The sequence below is a fragment of the Pleurodeles waltl genome, chromosome 8 (genome assembly GCF_031143425.1).
Source record: "Pleurodeles waltl isolate 20211129_DDA chromosome 8, aPleWal1.hap1.20221129, whole genome shotgun sequence".
In the NCBI taxonomy this organism is placed as follows: Eukaryota; Metazoa; Chordata; class Amphibia; order Caudata; family Salamandridae; genus Pleurodeles; species Pleurodeles waltl.
Window position 1 is genome coordinate 1,457,190,035 of NC_090447.1, and position 25,484 is coordinate 1,457,215,518.

Genomic DNA, 25,484 nt, shown 5'->3' on the forward strand with positions numbered 1-25,484 from the left:
CGGTTTATGGGGCACTGTACTCGTAATAAGGACCTAAGACACTGTAGACTTTGTGCAAAGTTTTAAGTCACAAATGTGCCCGACCAGATTGACCTTTTCCTAATTTGTCTAGCTTACAAAGTAGGAGCTTCTCTTCTCTGTGATCATGTTTACCTAGCTATTCCTAGCTATTAAGCTGGCCCTGTGCACCTGGTACTCAAGAAACATATTGACACATATTGCATAACTTCCTGTTTGTCAATGAAGAAATGTTTCTGAAATTGCCGTGTTATAATGACTTTATAAATCCATAGCCTGCCGTATCTTCGGAAAATACATGTGATCAAAATAATATTCTTGACAGTGTTTCTGTGTGATGTACAGAACTTAACAATAAAGAGTGCCAAAAAATATATATATGCCACCTACGACCAATTAAAGATTAATGAAAGAGTCAAGAGAGGGGGTCTAGTTACTACAACGATTGCAAATAACACTAACCCATTACTACTAGTGGTTGTAAAACATCATATATTTTAACACATATAAACACCTAAAAGTAAACGTTTAAACCATGTAAACCTTTAGCCTCATCCACCACTTAGGACAAGCTATCATTAAGAAGAATCTCACTTCATCGAGTTTGTAGGAAAAAGTATAAAATAATTCCTTATACATCAGACACTTCTGGCTACGGAATTATAATAAAATATATTTTCATCTTTCCTCTTAAATCGTAGAAATATATTAATAACAAGAAGATATGAATAACCAAAAGTCATTCAAAGTAACAATTGTGAAAAAGAAAAAAATACCTTCATAGACCTTATCCTTCCATCGTTTCACATTCATTCCTACCTAAAACTATAAACAGTAGCTTTCTCTTTAAATGGCTAAATAGGCATTTAAAATGTGAATAGGTGCTAGCCATCACTACATTACGCACCTTCCATCATTTTTCTGGAAATCCAAGCTGAACCACAACTCTTCCAAAAAGTTAAATGTATGACAGCAGAATAAATTAAATGTATCCCTAAATAACATTTAAAGAAACTAGCAAATCCATGAAGCTAAAACAATAAAATGAGAAATGTGTGTAACAAAGTCAGTTACTTGAAGACTACATTTGTATTTAACATTACTGCAAAAATCATATCAGATCCTTATATCATAACTAGAGTAAAGAATAACACCTTTAATTGGCTACTCTGTGGTAGAAGATGGAATGCGTGTCTAGACCAGGCATGGCCTGTTACCAAGATGTATATGTTTAACCTTCTTAGAAATATGCTTGATTATTCACAAAATGCACATGGAGAACATGAAAGAAAGAAACAATGAATTGAGAATAACCAAAGGCAAGAACTTTTTTAAGTGCAGTTCAGGCTTATACAGGAATGTACAAACTAAGTGCAACATCAAACCTCCACTGTTATAAATGGGATATAAATCAAACCAAGAAAGTCCTCTTTTGTGTATTGCCCTTTTGGATTGGTAAAATGAGGTATTAATGCATATGAGGTTGAAAACAGTATACCATCCAATGCTGCAGTTTTCATTGATGTGATAAGTGCAACAATCAAGCTGCTTTAAATCCACTTGTGTTGTAAGAGGGTTGCTAATTTCAAATTAAATTATAATGTGTTCATGGTGGAGTCGAGGACAGAGAGTAAAGACCTGATAATGCTAGTGTACAGTTTCACTGGAAAGCATCTCGTACAAGCTAAAACAATACAGACCGTTCTTTGACCGCTCATGGACAAGACTATTTTCATTAACTGAACAAGTCTATGTAAACATGGTTGAGCTAGAAAAACGAATTAATTTACTTCTGTCATTAAAGGTTAGCATTCCTTTGTTCTTTGCGTGTTTCAAATTTTCATTAATTTTCCATCCCTTGGTGTTGTCTGTTATTAGGTCATTAGTTTGTAATTGTCTAACTGTTCGTTAGTCTGCACTAGTAGCACTGGTTTTGTATGTCTTTTTAATATTGGACATCTTTTTCCTTGTAACGTGGTTTATTTATTGGTTAAGAACAATTGTAATCCTTTGAGGAAGGTACACTATAATATGCTCTATACACATACTGTATAAATAAAAGGCTAGGATATGTATTTAAATGAGATATACTGTTATTTAAAAAAAAAAACTCATACAAACATAACTTATCATCATAGCACCCTAGCCACGTAACAAGACATGTGTAGTAAGGTTTGACTTTGATGCAGTTTCATGTATCTATTATCAAGCCAATTCATGATACTTTTTCACTCACCTCTTCACAGGAGCCCGGCTGCTGTACTTCTGCAGAATGGTTCAACAGAGAGAAAATAAATAGAAAACGACGCCAAAGGTCAAGTTTGGAGAACAAAGTGTGCTTTGAGAAATGTTGTCTTCATGCCTAAGCCTTTCCCAATGGTGGTATGATGTTTCTGTGTTGCAAGAGAGATAACCGATTGACAAATATGTTCTATTGTGATTCAGAAATTGTGAAAGTCATGAAAAACTCAGGGAATGATTTAGAACTTGGCAGACGGGTTACTCCATCACAATGGTGATGGATAGCCCGTCCTCCCAAATATAAATTCCGTTATAGCCGAAAGGATTTAGGGCCGTATTTATACTCTGGTTGCGCCGAATTTGCGTCGTTTTTTTCGACGCAAATTCGACGCTAAACTAACGCCAACTAACGCCATATTTATACTATGGCGTTAGAGGCGAATAGCGCCAAAGTTCCCGGAATGTGCGTCATTTTTTAGCGTGAACCCCTTCCTTGCGTTAATGATATGCAAGGGAGGCGTTCCCGTCTAAAAAATGACTCCCAGGCCTTTACGTGGTATTTATACTCCCGGGCAAAAGAGACGCCCGGGAGTGGGCGTGGCTAAAAACGGCGCATTTGCGCCGCTTTTTAACGCCTGGGTCAGGCATGGCGTTAAGGGACAAGTGGGCTCAAAATGAGCCCAGAGTGCCCTCCCCTGCTCCCAGGGACCCCCCCTGCCACCCTTGCCCACCCCAGGAGGACACCCAAGGCTGGAGGGACCCACCCCAGGGACATTCAGGTAAGTATTTTTTTTTTTTTTTTAAATAATTTTTTTTGGCATAGGGGGGCCTGATTTGTGCCCCCCTACATGCCACAATGCCCAATGACCATGCCCAGGGGACAGAAGTCCCCTGGGCATGGCCATTGGGCAAGGGGGCATGACTCCTATCTTTACAATGATAGGAGTCATGTTGATGGGGGATGGGCGTCGAAAATAAATGGCGCAAGTCGGGTTACGACGATTTTTTCGACGTAACCTGACTTGCCCCATTTTAAGACGCCCATGCGCCATTTTCCCCCTACGCCGGCGCTGCCTGGTGTACGTGGTTTTTCTCGCGCACACCAGGCAGCGCCGGTCTGCTTGCGCCGGCTAACGCCATTCAATAAATACGGCGCCCGCATGGCGCTTCAGAATGGCGTTAGCCGGCGCAAAACTTTTTGACGCTAAACTGCGTTAGCGCAGTTTAGCGTCAAAAAGTATAAATATGGGCCTTAGATTTTGGCAGAGGGGATATCCGTCACTGTTGTGACAGAGTAATCCATTCACCAAGTTCTAAATCAGGCCCTAAGACACGTAAGGACAATTTTATTTTGAAATATAAATCAATCCCCCCTTATGCCTGGTGCATGCATCTATCTAATCTGTGAGTACCTCCATTCAGGGAACAATGTTGACTGAGGCACACACTGTACTTTCTGATAACAGAGTGGGGCAAGCCTTCCTAACAATGCTCTGAATTCCAGGATGAGGAAATAGGATGTTCCATTGCTTTCAGAAACTGCTCAAGCTCACACCAAGAAGTGAAGACAAAGAGCAGTTTTGACCAACACTATTGACTCGTATGAGGCCTCTACTGCAGTAAGGTGAGCTGCAACAGGATCCCTGTGTCTGGCAAAAAGTGCAGGCAGTATTGACTGAATACAATTAAATGGCTATGTTAATCTTTGGCATGTTAAGGTTTGCCACATGCATTGTATGAATGAACTTGCCTGCAGATCCTAATGGTGGCACCATAGGAACATGCATCACCTATTAATCAGAAATGCCCTAACCACTATGTATATCTTGGGGGTGAAAAAATAGCCCCTCTATTCTTCACAGTCAGAGAAAGCAATTCAGGGGGCAGTCAAGGACATTGCGTGGACACCTCCGGAGAGCTTCACTAGAGATCAAGAGGCACATTTACAAGGTCCTTGCACCACAGTAGCATAATTTTTTTGACACTATGGCAGCACAGAACAGTCCCCACCTTGCATCTAGTAGTCCAGGCATTGATTCTATTTTGGTTGGACTACGGCAACTTGCTCTACCTTGGTGCTCCTAGGGCAGTTGCTCAAAAAACTACAAATAGTGCAGAATGCTCCTGCCCGCATGTAGTCAGCAATCCCCAGGTTTGAGTTAGCAAAGCGAGGGTTGGCAGACCTCCTTGGCTCCAGGTCACCCAAAGAACTGACGTTAAAGCCCTCTGCATCACACAAATAGCCCTTCACTCACGTGGGCCTCCCATCCTATGCCCGCTTGCTGATTCCTAACCTCCCAATAGGCACTTAAGATCTACCAATTCCCATCCACTCACTGTCCCCATTATTAGAAGAGCCAGAAGTGGATGTCGGTCCTTTAGTTTTAATGTGGCTAAACTCTGGAACTCCCTCCCCCTGACCATTTGAGCTACGAACAATGAGCTTGGCTTTCATAAACTCCTAAAAACCTAGTTATTTTCTAAAATTAGCAATGAGATGTCTTCAGGTCGCCATGTGCTCTACAAGTCTCAAAAGAATAGAATAAAAAAACAAGTTCAGTGGAAAATTAACTGAGCATTAAGCCCTCACTGGCTCACTAGCCATTTGGAACAGTTACATTACGTTGAGCCAGAAAGGGACCTGATGCTCCCTGAACTAAGCTTGATACCCATTGGTGGGAAATTAAGGCCCTCATTACAACCTTGGCGGGCGGCGCCGAGCGGCCACCTATGCAGCCGCAAACCCGCCGGCCGCGTTACAACATCCCCGCCGGCCGAGCGGGGATGTCGGTCATAACATTGCAGCCGGCACCTGATGGAGCCGGCTGTGTTGCGGCCGTGCAACGGGTGCAGCTGCACCCGTCACGCTTTTCACTGTCTGCTGTGCAGACAGTGAAAAGCAGGGTGGGGCTGTGCCTGGGGGACCCTGCACTGCCCATGCCAAGTGCATGGGCAGTGCAGGGGCCCCCAACTCCCCTTCCTGCCAGCCTTTCCATGGCAGTCTCTACCACCATGGACAGGCTGGTGGGAAGGGGAGTCATAATCCCCAGGGCAGTGCTGCAAGCAGCGCTGCCCTGGCCGAATCAAACCGCCGGGACAACGATGGTGGAAAACCGCTGGGACAACGATGGAGGAAAACCGCCGGTCCCGGCGGTGCGACCACGCCGCTAACACCGCGGTCAAAATATGCCGATTTGTAACGCCAGCCTGTTGGCAGTACGATCGCCAAAACAACCCTGGCGGTCTTTGACCACCAGGATTGTAATGAGGGCCTATGTTCCTTCCCAGCCACTCACATTGAGTCACCGTAAACAAGCAGATAAAAGGCCTGGGGTTCCTTCTTAGATGATCTGTCATGGGAAAGTTGCTGCTGCAGTGTTCATACGCACAGTAGTCCCTCAGCCTACTGCCTGAATGGTGATAGTGGAGGAAAGACTTTCTTAACTTCCAAAGGACTGCTTGGCACTAATCTCTTCAGTCAGAATACCACTTCCATGCCCAAATAGTCTGGAGGGCAGTGTATTTACCTTGTGACCCTCCTAGCATATGGTTTCTGTGTTTGAGACAGACCTTCCCAATGACTAAGGCCTTAATTGTTGTCTGATTTGGAATGACCCAGAAGAGAAACCAGATCAGAGGGGTAGGTGGGAAGTTGTTTCCTGGTTGTTGATTTATGCAGTAGGTTAGTATCCCTCGGCCCAGGGTCCACATTTATTTCCAACCATAAAGAATAGTAATACAGTAGTACTAGCTCATGTTAAGATTAATGGTAGTTCACAAAGATTCAGTTGGAAATGTAAAGAAAGGCCACTCCTATTCCTAATGTGCACAATAACTTCGTACAAGTTTAGGTTAAGCTACACACAAAACCCTAGTACCTAGTCATTTTTGGTGTGATCAGAGGGAGTGTCCCAGAAGTAGGGAATAACTCCTCAAAATGGGTGGGGTGTATGAAAATCCAGAGAGAAGCACATAGACAACATACCCACCTAAGCATAGGTCATGCACAGATCACAAACATTACCGCCACAGCTACTCAACTCATAGCACAGGCATACTATCTATTGTAGCCAATTATTGAATATGACCTCCAATGAAATAACAGAAATCAGTGAAGGCAGAACATGACACTACCAGGACAAAGGGGTAATGGAAAGAGGAATCTGGAAAAACAGTCACTATATACATCAACAGTAAGCACAATCCCAAAATATGCACACATGAGAATCCAAAAATAAAGTAATGGAACACATTGACAGAGGAGACATGTCACACATAACATGAACTAGAAATAATAACACAGAGTTTCCCACCGAAAAATACTTCTAGAGCCATATGTTATGTAAAACATGCCTATTAATGAATGGAAATGGTAAAGACCTGCATTTGAACCACAACCATTGTCAGCTGAGGCTTAGCTGACCAGCAACCAGGCGGACATGTCTTAATTTAATAAGTAAGCAAGTCACAGACACACCACTATTCTCACAATGTTAGCAATTGTTTTTGATGCACTGGTCCTCATCTTGATGAGAAGAGAGAGGATGAACAAGCAGAGGATAATTCTTTCAAGAAGATAGTGTCAAAATATTGTTCCCCTCTTGATGCTGGGCATGGTTTGAAAATGGATGTAGGAGCTCACTTAACCAACAGGTAGCTTCCATGACAAACCACTCTATATCAAAGTACTTTCTGGACTCCACTGGATCACTTTAGAGTGGTATCAGATGTCATACCACAGGCCACCTAATCCTGGTGCTTGTACCAGGTGCTGACTTGTATGGCCTCTCAACTACAGCATTACATCACTTTTGCAACTCTGCATTTTCTGCATGGTCACTCCACACTTTTTGCCTTTTTATGACCCTATTTTTCCTGCTTTTTGAACACTGTGTTCTTTACCTCTGCTAAACCGCAGTACAGTGTCTGTGGGCTTGCTTTAAACATAGTTAAATTGGTTTCCACCTCAACAACATATTTAACCTGCTTAAATGTTCCTACTATATGGTGTAGGAAATCTACACAGGGTCTGGAAGTCAATTGCCACCTGTGGACAACAGCACTTACTATGCCATCCACAAATTGGGTCTGTGAAACATGACTTCATGCCTACCATGTGTAGTCTGACTGCAGCCACCAAAAAGCCTGAAGTCAAACTTGTCAAATAAACATTTGCATTCTTGCAGCAACCAAGGCTTGTTGTCTTCTGCTCCAACAGATCTTCAGGCTCCGAGTAGCCCCAGCCCTCAGCACTTCATCCTTGCAAGGCCAGTCTCTCCTCTGCTGCTCTAGCCACATGGGAATCCTCTCCAGGTGTGCTGACTGGACCTCACTGCAAATTACTGCGCCTGCCGCCAGTGGGTTGCCTGTGGGGACTGTGACTGCTTCTACTGGCTCTCCCGACTGCTGAGGGTCAGCCCGGACTCCCCTCAAAGGGTCGATTCCCCTGGACCTTGCTGGTCCTCTTCAGCCTTGCAACTCCTTTTTTGCCTCATCTTGCATCTGCCAAGGTTTTTTGGTGGTTCTCCTGACCACTGACCATCTCCAGTCTGGAGACCGACGTGAAACATCATCTGCACTGCTTCAAGGACTCCTCTGCAACCCCTGGGCTTCACAGCTGGTCTTCTTCTCCTGTTGAACCGGATCTTTATCCACAGAAGGGTTTGTAGTGGCTCCTGCCCCGACTTGACACTCCATTGTGGATTGGACTCTGTCCCCTTCTTTTGCTGGTCCTCTTCTTTTGGAATCCCCCTCTGGTTTCCTCTGGTCTGGTCATGTTATTGCACAATCCATTTTCTAAGTCCTCCTGTTAGCCCTGGGTAGAGCCAGGTACCTCTGCTCTCCTGGTCCCTGGGTGTCACTAAGGTACCCACCTCTTGGAGTCTTGAGTTCTCCCAGCTCCCCTCTAACTACTCCATGGTGGGGGACTTCACTTCGCATTCCACTATTTTAGTATATGGTTTGGCCCTCCCCTAGGGCCCTAGCTATTTTCTGATTCTTGCCAATGCTTGTTGTTTTCTATGCTGATTTCTGATTTCTGATTGCTATTGCAATTGTGTGTGTGTGTGTGTGTGTGTATATATATATATATATATATATATATATATATATATATATATATATATAGAGAGAGAGAGAGAGAGAGAGAGAGATAGTATTTACTTACCTCCAGTTGGGGGGACTGCCTGTAAATAATGTAGTTTTGTGTTACTATAACAAAGTACCATTATTTTTGTAACACTGTGTGGTTCTTTTTATGCGTGATAAGTTGCTGTGTGACTATTGTGGTATTGCATATGCTTTGCATGTCTCCTGGATAAGTCTTGGCTGCTCATCCACAGCTACCTCTAGAAAGACCTGGCTTCCTAGACGTTGGTGGTCATTACAACCCTGGCAGACAGTGTTAAAGCGGCGGTAAAACCGCCAACAGGCCAGCGGTAAAACATTTGCAATTACGACCGTGGCGGAAACCGCCAACAACGACAGCCACTTTAACACTCCGACCGCCACGGCGATACAAACAAACAGTGCGGCAGTCACCGGCAACAGACAGGCGGGTGACAATGTACCGCCCACACTATTATGACAGGACAATCCGCCACCTTTTCCAGGGCGGATTCACTGCGGATAAAAACACGGCGGAACCAGGAATTTCGAAGGGAAAACGCTCACCTCTACACACTCCACGAGGAACGAGGACACCATGGAACCGGAACTCCAAATCCTACCTGCGATAGTCTTCCTGCTCCTCTACCAGGAGCACGAACGCCGGCGGCGAAGACCACGGTGAGTGCTGCACCTATGACACAGGGGTGGGGAGAGGCAAAAAACATGGACACACACACACAACACACAATACCCCCACCCACACCCACCACAACACACACACCAATACATCATGATACAATATAGTTACACCCCCCAAATCCCCGGAAGAATGCAAAGACAAAAGGAAATGAGTGTAACCATTGTAAAATATTAAAATCAAGTACGCAAAAATATATAGATACACCATAAACAAAATATACACCAAGCTTAGTAGTCCAGGTACTGCACAAAGAAAGTCAGTGGAACACTGGGATCACACGGTATGGGTTAGGCCCACACAAGATCCCCGACCATGACGGAGAGAACACTGCAGGGACATCAGAGAGCAAGAAAACAGGCACCTCAGGGGGAGAGAAAGGGGGGCACCTCAGCCGCTTGAGTGCACAACGCCAAATCCACGAGGGGGCCACATGCCCACTGTTCAATCCTGGGGAGTGCAAAGCCACAGTCTCTCAAGTCTCTACAGTGGGTGGGTTGCCCACTGTTCCATCCTGGGGAGTGCAAAGCCACAGTCTCACAAGTCTATACAGTGGGTGGTCTGCCCACTGTTTCATCCTGGGGAGTGCAAAGCCACAGTCTCTCAAGTCTCTACAGTGGGTGGTTTGCCCACTGTACCATCCTGGGGAGTGCAAAGCCACAGTCTCTCAAGTCTCTCCAGTGGGTGGTTTGCCCACTGTTACATCCTAGGGAGTGCAAAGCCACAGTCTCTCAAGTCACTCCAGTGGGTGGTTTGCCCACTGTACCATCCTGGGGAGTGCAAAGCCACAGTCTCTCAAGTCTCTCCAGTGGGTTGTTTGCCCACTGTTACATCCTGGGGAGTGCAAAGCCGCAGTCTCTCAAGTCTCTCCAGTGGGTGGTTTGCCCACTGTTACATCCTGGAGAGTGCAAAGCCACAGTCTCTCAAGTCTCTCCAGTGGGTGGGTTGCCCACTGTACCATCCTGGGGAGTGCAAAGCCACAGCCTCTCAAGTGGATAACAGTCTCCACTGGTTCTGGAGGGGGACTGGTGCCCAGACTGCATCAGGCTCCCCGTGACAGTTCCTGTTCCGTCACTGTCCAAGCTGCACATGGGCTAACGATGCTTGATTTGGCGGTCTTTTCCCTGTTCAGCGGTGCTTTGCCATGGTGGTCTGTGTCCTGTTCAGCGGTGCTTGACTTTGCAGTTTCTGACCTGTTCAGCGGTGCTTTGCCCTGTTCAGCGGTCTTCACCATGGCGGTCTTTTCCCTGTTCAGTGGTGCTTGACTTTGCAGTTTCTGACCTGTTCAGCAGTGCTTTGCCCTGTTCAGCGGTCTTCACCATGGCGGTCTATTCCCTGTTCAGCGGTGCTTGACTTTGCAGTTTCTGACCTGTGCATTGGTGTGTGGCATGACGGTCCCTCATTGCCCAGCGGGGCTGTGGCTGCCGGGGCCCTCCTGGGCACTGACTCTGGCGGTGGTCTCCGGACCAGTGACGACAGTGCTGCCCTCCTGGGCACTGACTCTAGCTGTGGTCTCCGGACCAGTGACGACAATGCTGCCCTCCTGGGCAATGACTCTGGCGGTGGTCTCCGGACCAGTGACGACAGTGCTGCCCTCCTGGGCAATGACTCTGGCAGTGGTCTCCGGACCAGTGACGACTGTGCTGCCCTCCTGGGCACTGACTCTGGCGGTGGTCACCGGACCAGTGACAACAGTGCTGCCCTCCTGGGCACTGACTCTGGTGGTGGTCTCCGGACCAGTGACGACAGTGCTGCCCTCCTGGGCAATGACTCTGGCGGTGGTCTCCGGACCAGTGACGACTGTGCTGCCCTCCTGGGCACTGTCTCTGGCGGTGGTCTCCGGACCAGTGACGATTGTGCTGCCCTCCTGGGCACTGACTTTGGCGGTGGTCTCCGGACCAGTGACGACAGTGCTGCCCTCCTGGGCACTGACTCTGGCGGTGGTCTCCAGGCCAGTGACGACAGTGCTGCCCTCCTGGGCAATGACTCTGGCGGTGGTCTCCGGACCAGTGACGACAGTGCTGGTGGTGGCGTCCCGGCCGCCGTGGAGGATGGCGCCCTTGTCCGCCGTGCTGCTCTTCCCAGACTGTGCATACTTCTTCTGGCCCTTCACCACCTTTGGAGGAGTCACAGCTGACTCGGCACTCCCCCTGGCACCCTTGTGAGCAGTTTTGCCGCCAGGAGTCTTCACCCTGTCCCGTCGGCCACTTCCCAACTTTAGGTGCTTTACAGGGGGTGGACTGGCAGTGCTTTGGCTCTGTGTCACACTGGCTGCCCTGGTGGCCGGTGCACTCCACACACCTTGAACACGCACCACTGGTACTGGACTTTTTTTGGCTGAGGTGCTACTACGGGACCTATGAATTGGAGGGGTGGGGGTGGTGGCAAAGAGGTCAACATTGCTGAGGAAGAGTTGCTGACGAAGCCTGGGATTGGTAGCTGGAGGGGGTCTGGGATTGGAGGAAGAGGAGGTGGTTGTAGGAGGTGTAACTTTAGGTGATTTGGGTGCAGGTACTGGAGGTTGTCGTGAGGTGGATGGATGTTGGGTGTGTGGGTGCCCGCATTTGTGTACTTTGGGAGGGGGCGTCACAGACACACTGGGAGTGGACACAGGGGACGTGTAAATGGTAGTGGGGGTGGTGAGTGCAGGTGAGCGGGGTGTGGTGCTGGGTGTTCTGGTGCGAGTCCTAGTGCCTGTAGATGTAGTGCATGCAGGTGAGAGTGTAGACGACACTAGGAGGGAGGAGGGAGACGACGAGGAGGGGGACACAGTGGAGGCAGTGGATGTTGTTGTGTCTGTATGTGGGTGATGCTTGTTTGAGTGCCTGTGGGTTGTGTGGTGCTTCTGTTTGACTGAGCTACTTTTGTGTGTTGAGGTGTATGCATGCTTGTCTGATGGTATGCTTGGGATAGGCTGGGGTACAGGGGACTGGGTCTGGGTGGAGGGAGTTGGAGGGGGGAGGCTAGACACAGGGACAATGGCTGCCATCAGTGCTGAGGCCAGAGATTGTAGGGTTCGATGAAGGGCAGCCTGACCAGAATGAATGCCCTCCAGGAATGCATTACCGTGTTGCAACTCCCTTTCTACACCCTGGATGGCATTCACAATGGTAGACTGCCCAACAGTGAGTGACCTGAGGAGGTCAATGGCCTCCTCACTGAGGGCACCAGGGGTGACAGGGGCAGGGCCTGAGGTGCCTGGGGCGAAGGTGATGCCCACCCTCTTGGGTGAGCGGGCACGGAGCGAAGGATGAGGGGCTGCTGGGAGGGTGGTGCTGGTAGGGGGGGTGGCGGCTGTACCTGTAGAAGTGGGGGGCACAGATGGTGCCGCCACCACAAGGGAGCTCCCATCGGCGGACGAGTCTGTGTCGCTGTTTGGTGATCCGGTGACAGGCGTGAAGCTCCCCTTGCCCTCCGTCCCACTGGTGTATTCAGAGTCTGTGGTGTGGCTATCCATGGCCATGTGGGATGCAGCTCCCTTGTGCTCCGGTGCCACTGTACCTCCGCCTGATGATGCTGATGCCCACAAGAACATGGAGAGCACAAAAAGGGGGGGGGGACGACAGAAGAAAAACAGGTTGAGTGCATGGCTTACCGCTACCGTTGGCGGACAATACAGACACAGCAGCCCCCTGCACTACAACGCGCTCTTGGCCTCTACAGAAGCAATTCCTGGGATCTGCCCTACATGGCTATGGTGGTCATCTGCACACATAGATGACACAGGGGCATGTATACCTGTACTTGCCACTCTACAGAGGTGGGGTGGAGTGCCACATGGCCTGCATTACGGAGGGGCCTAGCCTACGGAACTCGCCCTGGCCTAGGGAAACCCACAGCCCTCCTCCCTCACCCAGACACCCAGACCCCTCCACTGTGCGTAAAGTCCGGAGAATGAGAGTGTACTCACCCCCTTGTGTCTGCTGTAATGCCCTCAAGCGCCCATCCAACTCAGGGTAGGCCACCGCCAGGATCCGGAACATCAGGGGGGTCACGGTTCGACGGGCACCCCTCCCACGTTGGGAGGCCATCCCCAGCTGAGCCTCCGCCGTCTTCTTGCTCCAGCGGCGAATGTCCTCCCATCTTTTCCAGCAGTGGGTGTCCCATTTCTGGTGGACCCCCAGGGTCCGGACGTCCTTGGCGATGGAACGCCAAATGTCCTTCTTCTGGTGGGCGCTGACCTACATGACATGTACAGGGGAAGAAGAGAAGTCATTACCAACAGCACCGTCGAAGTGGGTGGCCCCCATCCCTACCCTTGCCATGTGGCACATGCATTCACAGTCCTTCATGTTCCCTGACCTCTGCCCCCTTCCTACTGACATCCAGCCCTCTCCACCCAGGCATAGCCCATACAACGTGCTCCCTGTGTACTTACCAGTTGGTCTGGAGGACCGTAGAGTAGCGTGTACTGGGGGAGGACCCCGTCGACTAGCTTGTCCAACTCCTGAGCAGTGAAGGCAGGGGCCCTTTCCCCAGACGCAGCAGCCATTGTCTCTTCCAGACCGAGGTCACAGCAGCACTTGCAGTGTAGGTCCTCTCCTGTCGTAGATCAGGTATCGAGTGATTTAACAGATAGAAAATGGCGGTGACGTCCGCAGCGATGACGTCCGCAGCGGTGCGTATCATCACCGCCGGCGCACTTCATCATTGGCTCCTGGGACCCATGGGGTCCAATGTTAACCAATGCAGCATTGTGCCGCGGTCTACGATCGCCTACCGCGACGGTGTACAACGTCAGCGCAGATACCTCACATCCCATTGTCCCAGTTTAGAGGTCAGGCAGCCGCCATTTCAGGGGCCCACATGGCTTCATTTACTACTGCGTCACACATACCTAGGCCTACACTCAACACACATACAGGAAAAGTTTTGTATTTGGTATCGTGTTCTGTGTAGCTGTGGGTACATACCTGGGAATTTGTTGACTCTGTGGTCGCTGTTGTCCTTCCTAGGCACCGTCTGCTGGGACATGTGAGGAGATGGCGGAATCCTCCGGTGTACCAACCGCTGGTGGACCTGTTGACAATGGAGGAGCGACATTTAATCATCACCTACAGGTTTGACCGTGCCACTATCCAGGAACTGTGTACCCAGTTGGAGCCTGACCTCATCTCACCAATCCGCCATCCCACAGGAATCCCCGCTGAAGTGCAGGTGCTATCAGTGCTCCATTTCCTTGCAAGTGGGTCTTTTCAGACAACAGTGGCCATGGCATCAGGGATGTCGCAGCCTATGTTTTCCAACGTATTGTCCAGTGTGTTGTCTGCCCTGCTGAAACACGTAAGGAGCTACATCGTTTTCCCTCAGGTGGAGGATTTGGCTACAGTTAAAGGTGACTTCTTTGCCCTGGGACATATCCCCAACATCATAGGTGCTGTTGATGGGACCCATGTAGCTCTGGTCCCCCCCACAGGAGTGAACAGGTGTACAGGAACCGGAAGAGTTATCATTCGATGAATGTACAGATGGTATGTTTGGCAGACCAGTACATCTCCCAGGTAAATGCTATGTTCCCTGGCTCAGTGCATGACGCCTACATCCTGCGGAATAGCAGTATCCTGTATGTGATGGGTCAACTCCAGAGGCACCGGGTGTGGCTATTAGGGGACTCTGGTTACCCCAACCTGTCATGGCTATTGACCTCAGTGAGGAATCCCAGGACCAGGGCAGAGGAACGCTACAATGAGGCCCATGGGCGGACTAGGAGGGTGATCGAACGCACCTTCGGCCTCCTGAAGGCCAGGTTCAGGTGCCTCCATATGACAGGTGGTTCCCTATTCTACTCACCAAAGAAGTTATGTCAGATCATCATCGCCTGCTCGATGCTTCACAATCTAGCTTTGCGACGCCAGGTGGTTTTTCTGCGGGAGGATGGTCCAGATGGCGGTGTTGTGGCAGCTGTGGAGCCTGTGGAGCCTGTGGAGCCTGTGGAGCCTGTGGACAGTGATGAGGAGGAACCTGAGGAAGAAGACATAGACAACAGGGAGTCAGTCATACAGCAATATTTCCAGTGACACACAGGTGAAAACATTTTTTTTCACTATCACATTCACTTTCACACTTCTACCTCTATCCTGTCTGTCATTTAGTAGCAGTATTTGGTAACTGAGTTGTACCTTTCCATTACGGTTTCCCAGGTGTGGTTACCAACGTGTGTCATCTGCTTGCATCCTTCATGGACTTGTGATGTGTGACATAGGTATGTTGGCATTCCAGTAGAAAACACATTTTGACACTGTCATTGATAATACAAATTTACCAAATCACAGACTGACTCCAGATTGTTTTGTGCTTCAAGTGTGTTTATTTAAGTGCTCATAAATGGAGGGGGGTTGTAAAATGGTGATGTGGGATGGTGGAGGAATGTCCATGGCAGAGTCCAGTCTATTAGTCTCACAGGTGCATTGCCCATATGGGCAGAGGAAGTGGAGCTGGGGCAGTTCCAATCTGGACAGGGTAACAAAGTGGGACAGTGGGAGCACAATCAGGGTGGTCTCATTTCCTGGCGTGGGTCTTGCCATCTTGCTCTGTCCTGTTCCTGGATCTCAGGGACCGCTTGCGGGGTTGTTCTCTGTCTGCAGGGGGTGGGGTGCTGGTGTGGTGGTCCTGTGGCGGGGCGTCCTGTCCACTAGCGCCGGCGGAGGTGGTGGGCAGTCCATCGTCCATGCTGGTGTCAGGGGCCCCTTGGAGTGCCATGGTGTCCCTCATGGTCTTTTGAATGTCCTTCAGCACCCCTACGATGGTGCCCAGGGTGGAGCTGATGGTTCTGAGCTCCTCCCTGAACCCCAAATACTGCTCCTCCTGCATGCGCTGGGTCTCCTGAAACTTGGCCAGGACCGTCGCCATCATCTCCTGGGAGTGGTGGTATGCTCCCATGATGGAGGAGAGGGCCTCGTGGAGAGTGGGTTCCCTAGGCCTGTCCGCCCCCTGTCGCACAGCAACCCTCCCAGTTCCCCTGTGTTCCTGTGCCTCTGTTCCCTGGACCGTGTGCCCATTACCACTGCCCCCAGGTCCCTGTTGTTGTTGGGGTGGTGGGTTATCCTGGGTTCCCTGTAGTGGTGGACACACAGCTGATTGACGTGTCCTGGGTACGGAGGTATGGGCCCGCTGGGTGGGTGATGTGCTGGTGTTACCAGAGGGTGGAAGGTCAGTGTTGGGCTGTGCCTGTGCAAGGGGAACCGACTGTCCAGAGGCCCACGATGGTCCGGGCTGGTCATCTGGATCCAGTTGGCCAGAGCTGCTGTCGTCACTGTGGGCCTCTTCTGTGGGTGGAGTGGAGATGTCTGGACCCTCCTGTGTGGTGACGTTCCGTAGTGGTCCTGCAGGGGTATAAGAGCATGATTATTGCATGTGTGTGTGTCATGGTGTGCAATGGGTGGGTGTGTGTGTACCCCAGTGCAAGCATTCCTGTGTGGGGGTTTGTGTGATGATAGTTAGGGGGTTGTTATGGGTATGTGCAGTGAGCATGCTTTAGTGCTGGGTGACCATGCTTAGTTGTGTCATGCAGGGCTTGGTGTTGGGATGTGTGGTTTGTGTTATTAGTACACTAGTGAGGAGTTGGAGTGATAGGGGAGGGGGTGAGGGTGAGGGTGGGGGTGTGATAGCATGCAGGTAGGGTGGGGGATATGATAGTTAAGATTTGACTTACCAGTGTCCATTCCTCCACCGACTCCTTCGAGGCCCTCTGGATGCATGATGGTCAAGACTAGCTTCTCCCATGTTGTTAGTTGTGGGGGAGGAGGTGGGGGTCCGCCACCAGTCCGCTGTACCGCGATGTTGTGCCTGGAGACCACAGAATGCACCATCCCCCGTAGGTCGTTCCACCTCTTCCTGATGTCCTCCCGATTTCTTGGATGGTGTCCCACAGCGTTGACCCTGTCCACGATTCTGCGCCATAGCTCCATCTTCCTGGCTATGGAGGTGTGCTGCACCTGTGAGCCAAATAGCTGTGGCTCTACCCGGAGGATTTCCTCCACCATGACCCTGGGCTCCTCCTCGGAAAACCTGGGGTGTCTTTGGCATGACATGGGGTGATGTGGGTGATGTGTGGGGTGGTGTATGTGTTGAAGTGTGTGGTGCTGTGTAGTGATGTATGGTGTTTTGTGCGTGGACTGTTGTGTGGGTGATGGTGTTGTGTGCCTCTGTGTGGTGGGGTTCTCAATTGCTGTGCTCTCTGTCTCTCGGCTTCTTCCAAATTTCTGGTCGTAGGGGTTTGTGGGTGATGTGGGTGTGTGTTTTATATTGTGTTGGGTGTGTGGGAGTGGTGTTTGTATGTGTATCAGGTGTGTGTATTTGGAATTGTCCAATGTGGCAGTGTTTTGGAGATGTGTGTGTATTTTGAGCGCAGCGGTGTGTACCGCCAATGGAATACCGCGGTTGAAAGACCGCCGCGTGGATTCGTGGGTCGTGATAGCATGGGCGTGTTTCTGTTGGCGTGACGGTGGAGGAATTGTTTTCGCCAGTTTATCACTGACCTTTGGTGTGGCGGAGTTGTGTGGGTGTCTGAATATCGGCCGTTTCCGAGATGTGGGTCATAATAGCTGTGGTGGAATTCCGCGGCGGTGTATTGGCGGTCTTCTTCACGGTGGTAAGCGGCTTTTACTGCCAATGTTGTAATGACCCCCATGATTTTTTAAAGTTTTAGATAAATGTAGCGCAAACAAGTGGAAAGTACCAATTGGACCAGGAACAAGGGGCAATATGAGCCTGTTCAAAATGCAACATGGTTTGGATGCACCCTGATGCTCTGGGGTGCTGAAAGATTCTGATTTAAAAAATGTTGAAGTCCCAAAGAGCAAAGAGACTTTGGACATCATTACGAGTTTGGCGGTTTCAGGACGGCCATGTTGGCGGTAGTGGTCGTACCATCGATACGGTGGCGGAGAGGACTGCCAAATTATGACTGTGTCTGTCTTCCCAACAGAATACAGCCAAAGCACTGCCAGTACCACCACTGCGGTCAGACTGCCGCGGAGAACGGAAGGCACAAGCAGGCCGGCTAAAACAATGTTTCTGCTGGACAGAGTACGAGATTACACACCGCCAAGGTTTCCGCCACAATTGCACCACCACACAACTAAAAGGAGACACTCACCGTCAGGAAGCCATGCTCGTCTGGAGCTGCCATGGAACCAGAACTAGACGTCATCCCGCTGCTCCTGCTCGCCCAAAGACTTTGGAATCTTCGTGGATGGTAACAGCAACTGTAAGTTCACTCACTTACCTGTTACTGTTGTATATTGTCAATGTTTATACACTTATACAACATACCATTGGGAAGGGGTTTCGAGGGCGACACTCACGCAAAACTGTACACTGACATGCATACTCACATACAGCTACACACACAACTGCACATACACAGTACACACTCTACGGCCACCACACACACATACACACACACACACACACATGTCCAAAACATTCATGCATGGAAACACAGCACAGGCCCAGACTCACACAAAACCACACAACATTACAACCAACTCACAACACACAACAACCGCATCATTGTCAATACATTGGCAAGCACTCAGAAATAGACACTACCCAGAGACACATAACACATACAAAACAACGTACAACCAACAGGGAAGGAACACACACAATTACACAACCATACAACTTACCAAACATCACACACATCCCATACACAGCACATCGTATCCATCATACCATGCACAAAACTCACACCCGCACACAGTGAAAGGACACAAAGCCACCCAACACAGCAATAACCCCATTTCAACACAAACACCACTCAACACATTGACAATAACATGTTTCCCACATACACATAGCCATCACACAACACACCCCCTATCACTGGGGGACAAAAGCACTACACACAACCTCACATACTCCCCAAACAATACAGGAAGCACAAGCACCACACTCACACAAATGCTCACATACAACCAATGTCAGCCAGGAACAACTCTACTCTAGGAAAGGAAATACAGGACAAAGATGGAACCAGGGAACCAACAATTGGTTGGTTTGATTATGTTTTTAAATGTTCACTGTAAACGTCACAGCCCATAGTCTTACTTTTGGTACACACAATGCACATGTGGGTGCCCCGAACTTCACTCCTGACTACCATGTAACCTCCACAGGTAGGACCATCAAGGGGGCTGGCAGGCACCTCAGAGATTATCTGAGGGGTGTGGCGGAGGGGGGAGTTGAGGTTAGGCTTGGGAGGGGGGATTAGGTTTAAGCTTGGGGGGGGTTGGATCTTCTTGGGAGGGGTAGACCTCTTGTGGGCCTAGGTACTGGGGTAAGGGAGGCCTTGGAGGTGGAAGGGAGGGAAACTGAACATTTAGGGGTTTCCCAGGGGAGAGGAGGAGAGAAAAGGGCAAACTCCAAAATTAAAGATTTTTTACCCACACAGGGACATTCATAGCTACAGGGTTTGGGTGTGGAAGGAGAGGGAGTGGTTGTCTGAGGTGCTGGTGTGCCTGTCTTGGGTGCATGTTAATGAGAGGTATGCTTGTTGGTGGTGGGTGTCTGTTGGATGGGTGAGTGAGGCAACAGGGTTTTGGTGTGGAGGGAGAGGGAATGGTTGTCTGAGGTGCCGGTCTGCATGTCTTGGGTGCATGTTTATGGGAGGTATGCTTGTGGGTGGTAGGTGTCTGAGTGAGGGTGTTTATGTTTCTTGGGCTGAAGGGGGATAGAGGTGCTGGGGTATATATTGATGAGTGGGTGGCTGTCTGTTGGGGTGGTGACTAAAGGTATGGTAGATGTGCTGCATGTAGGAGTGCCAGTGGTTGTGGTGTCTGTGGGTATAGTGACTGGGGTGAATGTCTGAGGGTCTGTGGGGTTCTGTCTGTGGGTAGGATAGGTGTAGTGTCTGGATCTGTGAATGTTGGTGTTGTGTCTGCAGGTGTGTCTGCTGTGCTGTCTGTCATGCTGGGGGTGGTGTGGGTGTCAGCGTAGGCTGTGATTGTTGTTGTGTCTGCATCTGAATGTTGCTTGTGTGCATGCCGGTGATGTGTCTTGTGGTGCTTATATTTGTATGATCTGCCCTTGGATGTTGAGGTGGATGCATGCCTGTCTGTTTGTGTGCTTTGGCTGGGTCTGGGAAGAAGAGTTTGGTATTGGGAAGAGGAACGTACGGGGGGACGGTAGACGAAGGTTGACTGGCTGCCGTCAGTGTGGAGGCCAGAGCCTAAAAGGATCCCTGTAGACCAGTGAATGCCCTCCAGGAACGCATTACTCTGTTGGATTTGAGTTGCCAGTCCCTGGATGGCATTCACAATGGTCGACTGGCCCACAGAGATGGATCCCAGGAGGTCAATAGCCTTCTCACTGAAGGCAGCAGTACTAACAGAGACAGGAGCAGAGGTGCCTGTGGAAACGGAAATGCCCACACTCTTGGGTGAGCAAGCATGGCCATCTGGGTGGGGAGATACAGGGAGGCTGGTGGTAGAAAGGGGGGGTGGCGGACAGAGATGGTGCTGGGGTGGTCTCAGATGGGTCCCCCACCACCACGGTGTGTCCACTGGTGGAAGTTTTCAAAGAAGAAGAGGTGGATCCAGTCTTTCCCGTGGTACTCCCCTTGCCCTCTGGGCCACTGGGTCCCTCGGTGTCAGTGATATTATGACTTGGGGTCCCATGGCCAGCAGCTTCCCCACTCGGCTGTGCCCTGTCTCCTTCACCTGCCGATGCTGATGCAGAAAAACAGAGAGAGAGGTATGTCATCACATTCTTTTCATACACTTACACCACACTATACACATCACTAATGTGACAACTATGTGTGCCACACCCCCAAGTAGAACCAGTTTTGTGCAAACATCATGTCACAACAACATGAAATCTTCACCCCTATTTGACAACAATGTCAAACACCACATAAGCAACCTATCTCACAACAATACCATCCTATCAGTACAGCTATCAGACTAACAATTCAATCACAAGATGACTTGACAACATGAATTAGGGTCCCTACCAACAGCTACATTGTCAACCAACTACCAAGCTATGGGAAATAGTGATTACACTGATTTCCACATACCACAGACTCTAAATCTACACATACTCATAGCAAGACCTCATGTCATGTTCCAGGAAAGGAACCCCATCTAGTGACAATGACAAGACAGCATGTTGCATACAAGCCAAAAACATTTCATGTTACAGTGTTTACCATCTTCACAATAGAAATGTACACACGTGCACCTACTCTATTTGGCATATCCAAATTTGGAGTATGCTAAAGTCTAAACCATATCACCAACACATGTACCAATTGTCTTTTAGAAAAGGATGATACAGACTTTGTGGACCTACTCATCTTAGTCATTCTCCAACTGAAAAAAGTCATGTACACTTATAGGGGGCTACTTAACTCACAGGATTTACCCACAGACAACCGCAAGTAGCATACCAACACCTTAAACACAATGGACACATGTCATGTTCATGAAGACCACATGCAGTTCACCTTATAATGATAAGTGACAACACTGCTAGCCCTTTATTTAAGTAGCAACCTCACTATTCATTGTTCAGACATGAATAACCTTACATCTGTGTAGGACATTTTCCATGCCATAATCCACTTCTGAGGTTGCCATGATGGAGACATACACCTTGAGGCAAACCAAATAACTGACTACACATACCATTCCGCCAACATGTGAATGTGGCCTACCACACCTGCAACACAGTTAGGTCAGTGAAGACAATAGGTTTCCATTCAAAAAGCCTTCAAAACATATCCACAATAGCAAAAGTAAGTATGTTTAAGCTGCATCACAATGTTGATATATGGCAGGACCTAACAATGTACACATGATGTTGGCAAAAACCAGTGTACAATATACCTATTACTAAGATGTCCTAGCCTATTTAGCATGCCCACAACATATTGGATAAGGGATTTGCTGTGTTTCCACTTAACATCCATAGAACATGTACATGGTTCTAATATTTCGTACTCCTACATCAATGATATGGGTTGCACTAGGAGTCTAATAATACCACCATGGTTTCCAACATGCAGGATGTCCCCTCTGATGAAACATTACCGGTGCCAATGTATAGTCCTCACTTACCAATCGGGACACCTCGTAACAGCTCTGCGTTAGTGTAGCGAGTATGGCATGTGAAATGTCAGATTGAGATCACAGCCTCTCTTTAAGTTGTCACTCATTTGAGACCTCATGAATAGTAGGACTGTTTTTAACTTGTCAGACTTTATGTTGCACATAGATGATGGATCAAGGGGCATTGGACTGGACAGACGGCAAAGACCTGGACTACTTACCATCCAGATATTGGGAGTATGGATCTGTAGGTGGCAAGGATCAACCAGCAGGGTATATAGAGCAGTATAGTGGTACACATACGAGACAGTCACATATGCATCATCATATGCTTTTGTACAGAAGGGCTAACATAGGTGAGTAATATGTCTCTATACACAATAGAATGTGCACCTCTGTACCAATTTTCAGGACTGTACATCTATGTGTTCCTAGGAGATCTTTTACCTTTTGCACTTACCACATTGTCACAAGATTCTTTCACATCATACACTGACCTGGCAGAGGGATGTAAATGTGTTTAGTCAGTACCTACCCCCTTGTGGCTACTGTGCTGCCCTCAAATGCCCATCCAACTCAGGGTAGGCCACCGCCAAAATGTAGGCCATTAGGGGGGTCAGGTTCTGATGGGCACCCCTTACTCCTTGGGAGGACATCCCCAACTGGGCCTCTGCAGGCTTCTAGGCCAAGAGTCTCAGGTCCTCCCACCACTTCCTACAGTGAGTGTTCAGTCGTCTGTGGGCCCCAATGGTCCACACTTTCTTGGTGATGGCACGCCAGATCCCCTTCTTCTGATGGGCATTGACCTGCATGGATCACGCAGACAAGAGGAGAAAGTAATGTCCACGTGCACCATCCCAAAACAAGTATAGTAAAAACTAAAGTTAGCGCAAGTAGCCAAAAATACCCTTACTCACACTTCAAACTCTTTTTCAAGTTACCATCTGAAGTCAGGCCATGTGTGAAGTGGAGTCAGCCATACAACATGCATACCCAGTACTGGGTTTTGGCTACAAACGTATGACCAGACCTCAAGAATGCCCTTAAAATGGTATAGGACAACTGTTTGTCACACAATCATTAATGTTATTGCTGTAATGTATTTTTGTGGAACAGCCTACATACGTCACACACTACCTACTATGTATCAGGCCCAATAATCTTTCTATGCACATGTGCAGATGTCATTCTACTCACACATAACAGCTCAAACCTTTATTCCTGCACATTTCAACTCTATCATCATACACTCTACATCACCCATTGGTATTGCATTGTAGTCACCTGCTCCTCTGGTGCACCATGTAGCTATTCATACTGGGGTAGGATCTCCTCCACAAGCTTTTCCAGCTCTTCTGCAGTGGAGGCAGGGGTCCTATCACCTGCAGGACGTGGCATGATTACTCCTAGATGCAGCACACAGCAGTTCAGGTCGTGGAGGTCCTGCTGGCAGCAGTGTAAAGGATTCAGTTGAGGGATTCTGCAGAAAATGAAGGTCAGGTTAGCCACGTACAGGACCATCACCTTTGGCAGACATCACCATTGGCCCAAGTCTGCCAAAGGCAGCAATGTGTTCCAATGGCAATGTCCATCACGGTTGTAACCGCACACCACCATGACGACATCTGTCGGCAAAGTTAGGTCACTTCCTGATGTCCAATACAGTAGATCAGGCAGCTGCCATTTTAAGGCTCATATAAGTACGTTGAAGTAATGAAAGGTGCGTCATTTACTAAAAACTTGTATCTATTAATATGTGTCAAGTGCTGGCTTTATGTTTACAAGTATGAATGTGCATGTCATTAGTAGAGGATACGAAAATGAGGTATTCTGGGTTATGTACATGAAACAGTATTGTCACCATGCTACTGACAATCTGAACATAGTATAGGCGCAACAAATATGTGTTACATGTCATCTAGGTTTATGTAACTTTTACTGTCAGTGACATGTTTCTCTATTTAAGGAACATGTGAGGTTTTAGGGGACCTAAATACAGTAAACGGTCATAATTTGCCTAGCTATGTGCTGAATACTAAATTTTCAATGTTTCATGTGACATTATTTCAAATTATGTGTGACGTTGATGTGATCATACTTATGATGTATTGATTGAGTCATTCAGATACATTCTGGTGTTGTTCCACATCGGTACCCTGGCATGATGAGAGCAAGGCAGCCTCCAGTGTACCATCCACTAGAACCTCTGCACACCATGGAGGAGTGACATGTTATCCAGATATATCTCCTGAGTAGGCAGACAATCATGGATCTTTGTCATCAGTTGGTGAGGGTTCTGATGCCTGCCATTTGCAATCCCAATAGCATATCTCCAATCATTCAAGTCATGTCAGTGCTGCACTTCCTGGCCACAGGGTCATTTCAGAATACAGTGGCCCTAACTGCAAGGACGTTTCAGCCCATGTTCAGTCTGGTTTTGAGGGTTGTACTGTCTGCATTGTTAAAACACCTGGACAGCTACCTCGGATTTCCCCAGCATGAGGATTTGGCTCATTTGAAAGCAGATTTATATGCTGTGGGACACATTCCACCTGTGGTTGGAGCCATAGATGGCACCCAGGTAGCCTTGGTTCCCCCAAGTGCTAATGAACAGGTATATAGGAACAGGAAAAACTTTCACTCCATCAACATCCAAGTGGTGTGTTTGGCTGACCTCTACATTTCAAATGTTTTTGCAAAGTATCCTGGATCAGTCCATGATTCCTTCATCATGCGGAACAAAATATCCCACTGATGATGACACAACTATACACAAAGAGGGCCTGGCTGGTTGGTAAGTCAAATGTCCTGTGTGTCTGTACATTTTTGCTGCTACCATATATGTGGATGTCGAAGAGTAAAGTTTAAACTGTACCTTACAGGGAACTCTGGCTACCCAAACCATCCTTGGTTATTGACTCCAGTGAGGTACCCAACCATGCATGGGGACGTCTGCTTAAATGAGGCCCACGGAAAGACAAGGCATGTGGTGGAGCAGACGTTTGGGCTCCTGAAGGCAAGATTTTGCAGCATAGACAAGTCTGGGTTAGCCCTTCTCGACTCACCCTACAAGGTATGTCAAATTATTGTTGTATGCTGCATGCTCCACAACCTTGCCCTGAGACGTCAAATACCATTCATACCAGATGAGGGGGAGACAGCAGATCCTGTGGGTGGAAATGTAGATTTGCCAAGTGAGGCTGAGCATGATAGGGATGACATTAGGGCAGATCTCCTCAATCAGTACTTCAACTAACTCAAGGTATGTGATGTGATGTTACAATAGATTTTCCATGGGGGCATCATTTAGGTTATATATGCCATGTAATGTTTTTTTTTTTTTACCACCATAAGGTGAGGTT

At 48.5% G+C, this 25,484-nt stretch overlaps 1 protein-coding gene across 1 annotated transcript in view; it reads right to left on the reverse strand.

Annotated features, from left to right (window-relative positions):
- Positions 1–2,380, reverse strand: part of LOC138249261 (apovitellenin-1-like) — a 136,417-nt gene extending 134,037 nt beyond the window's left edge. Inside the window, exon 1 of the mRNA XM_069203230.1 lies at positions 2,255–2,380. The gene's annotated coding sequence lies outside the window, so the exon portion shown is untranslated. The remainder of the gene's footprint in view (positions 1–2,254) is intronic.
- Positions 2,381–25,484: the final 23,104 nt, after the last annotated feature.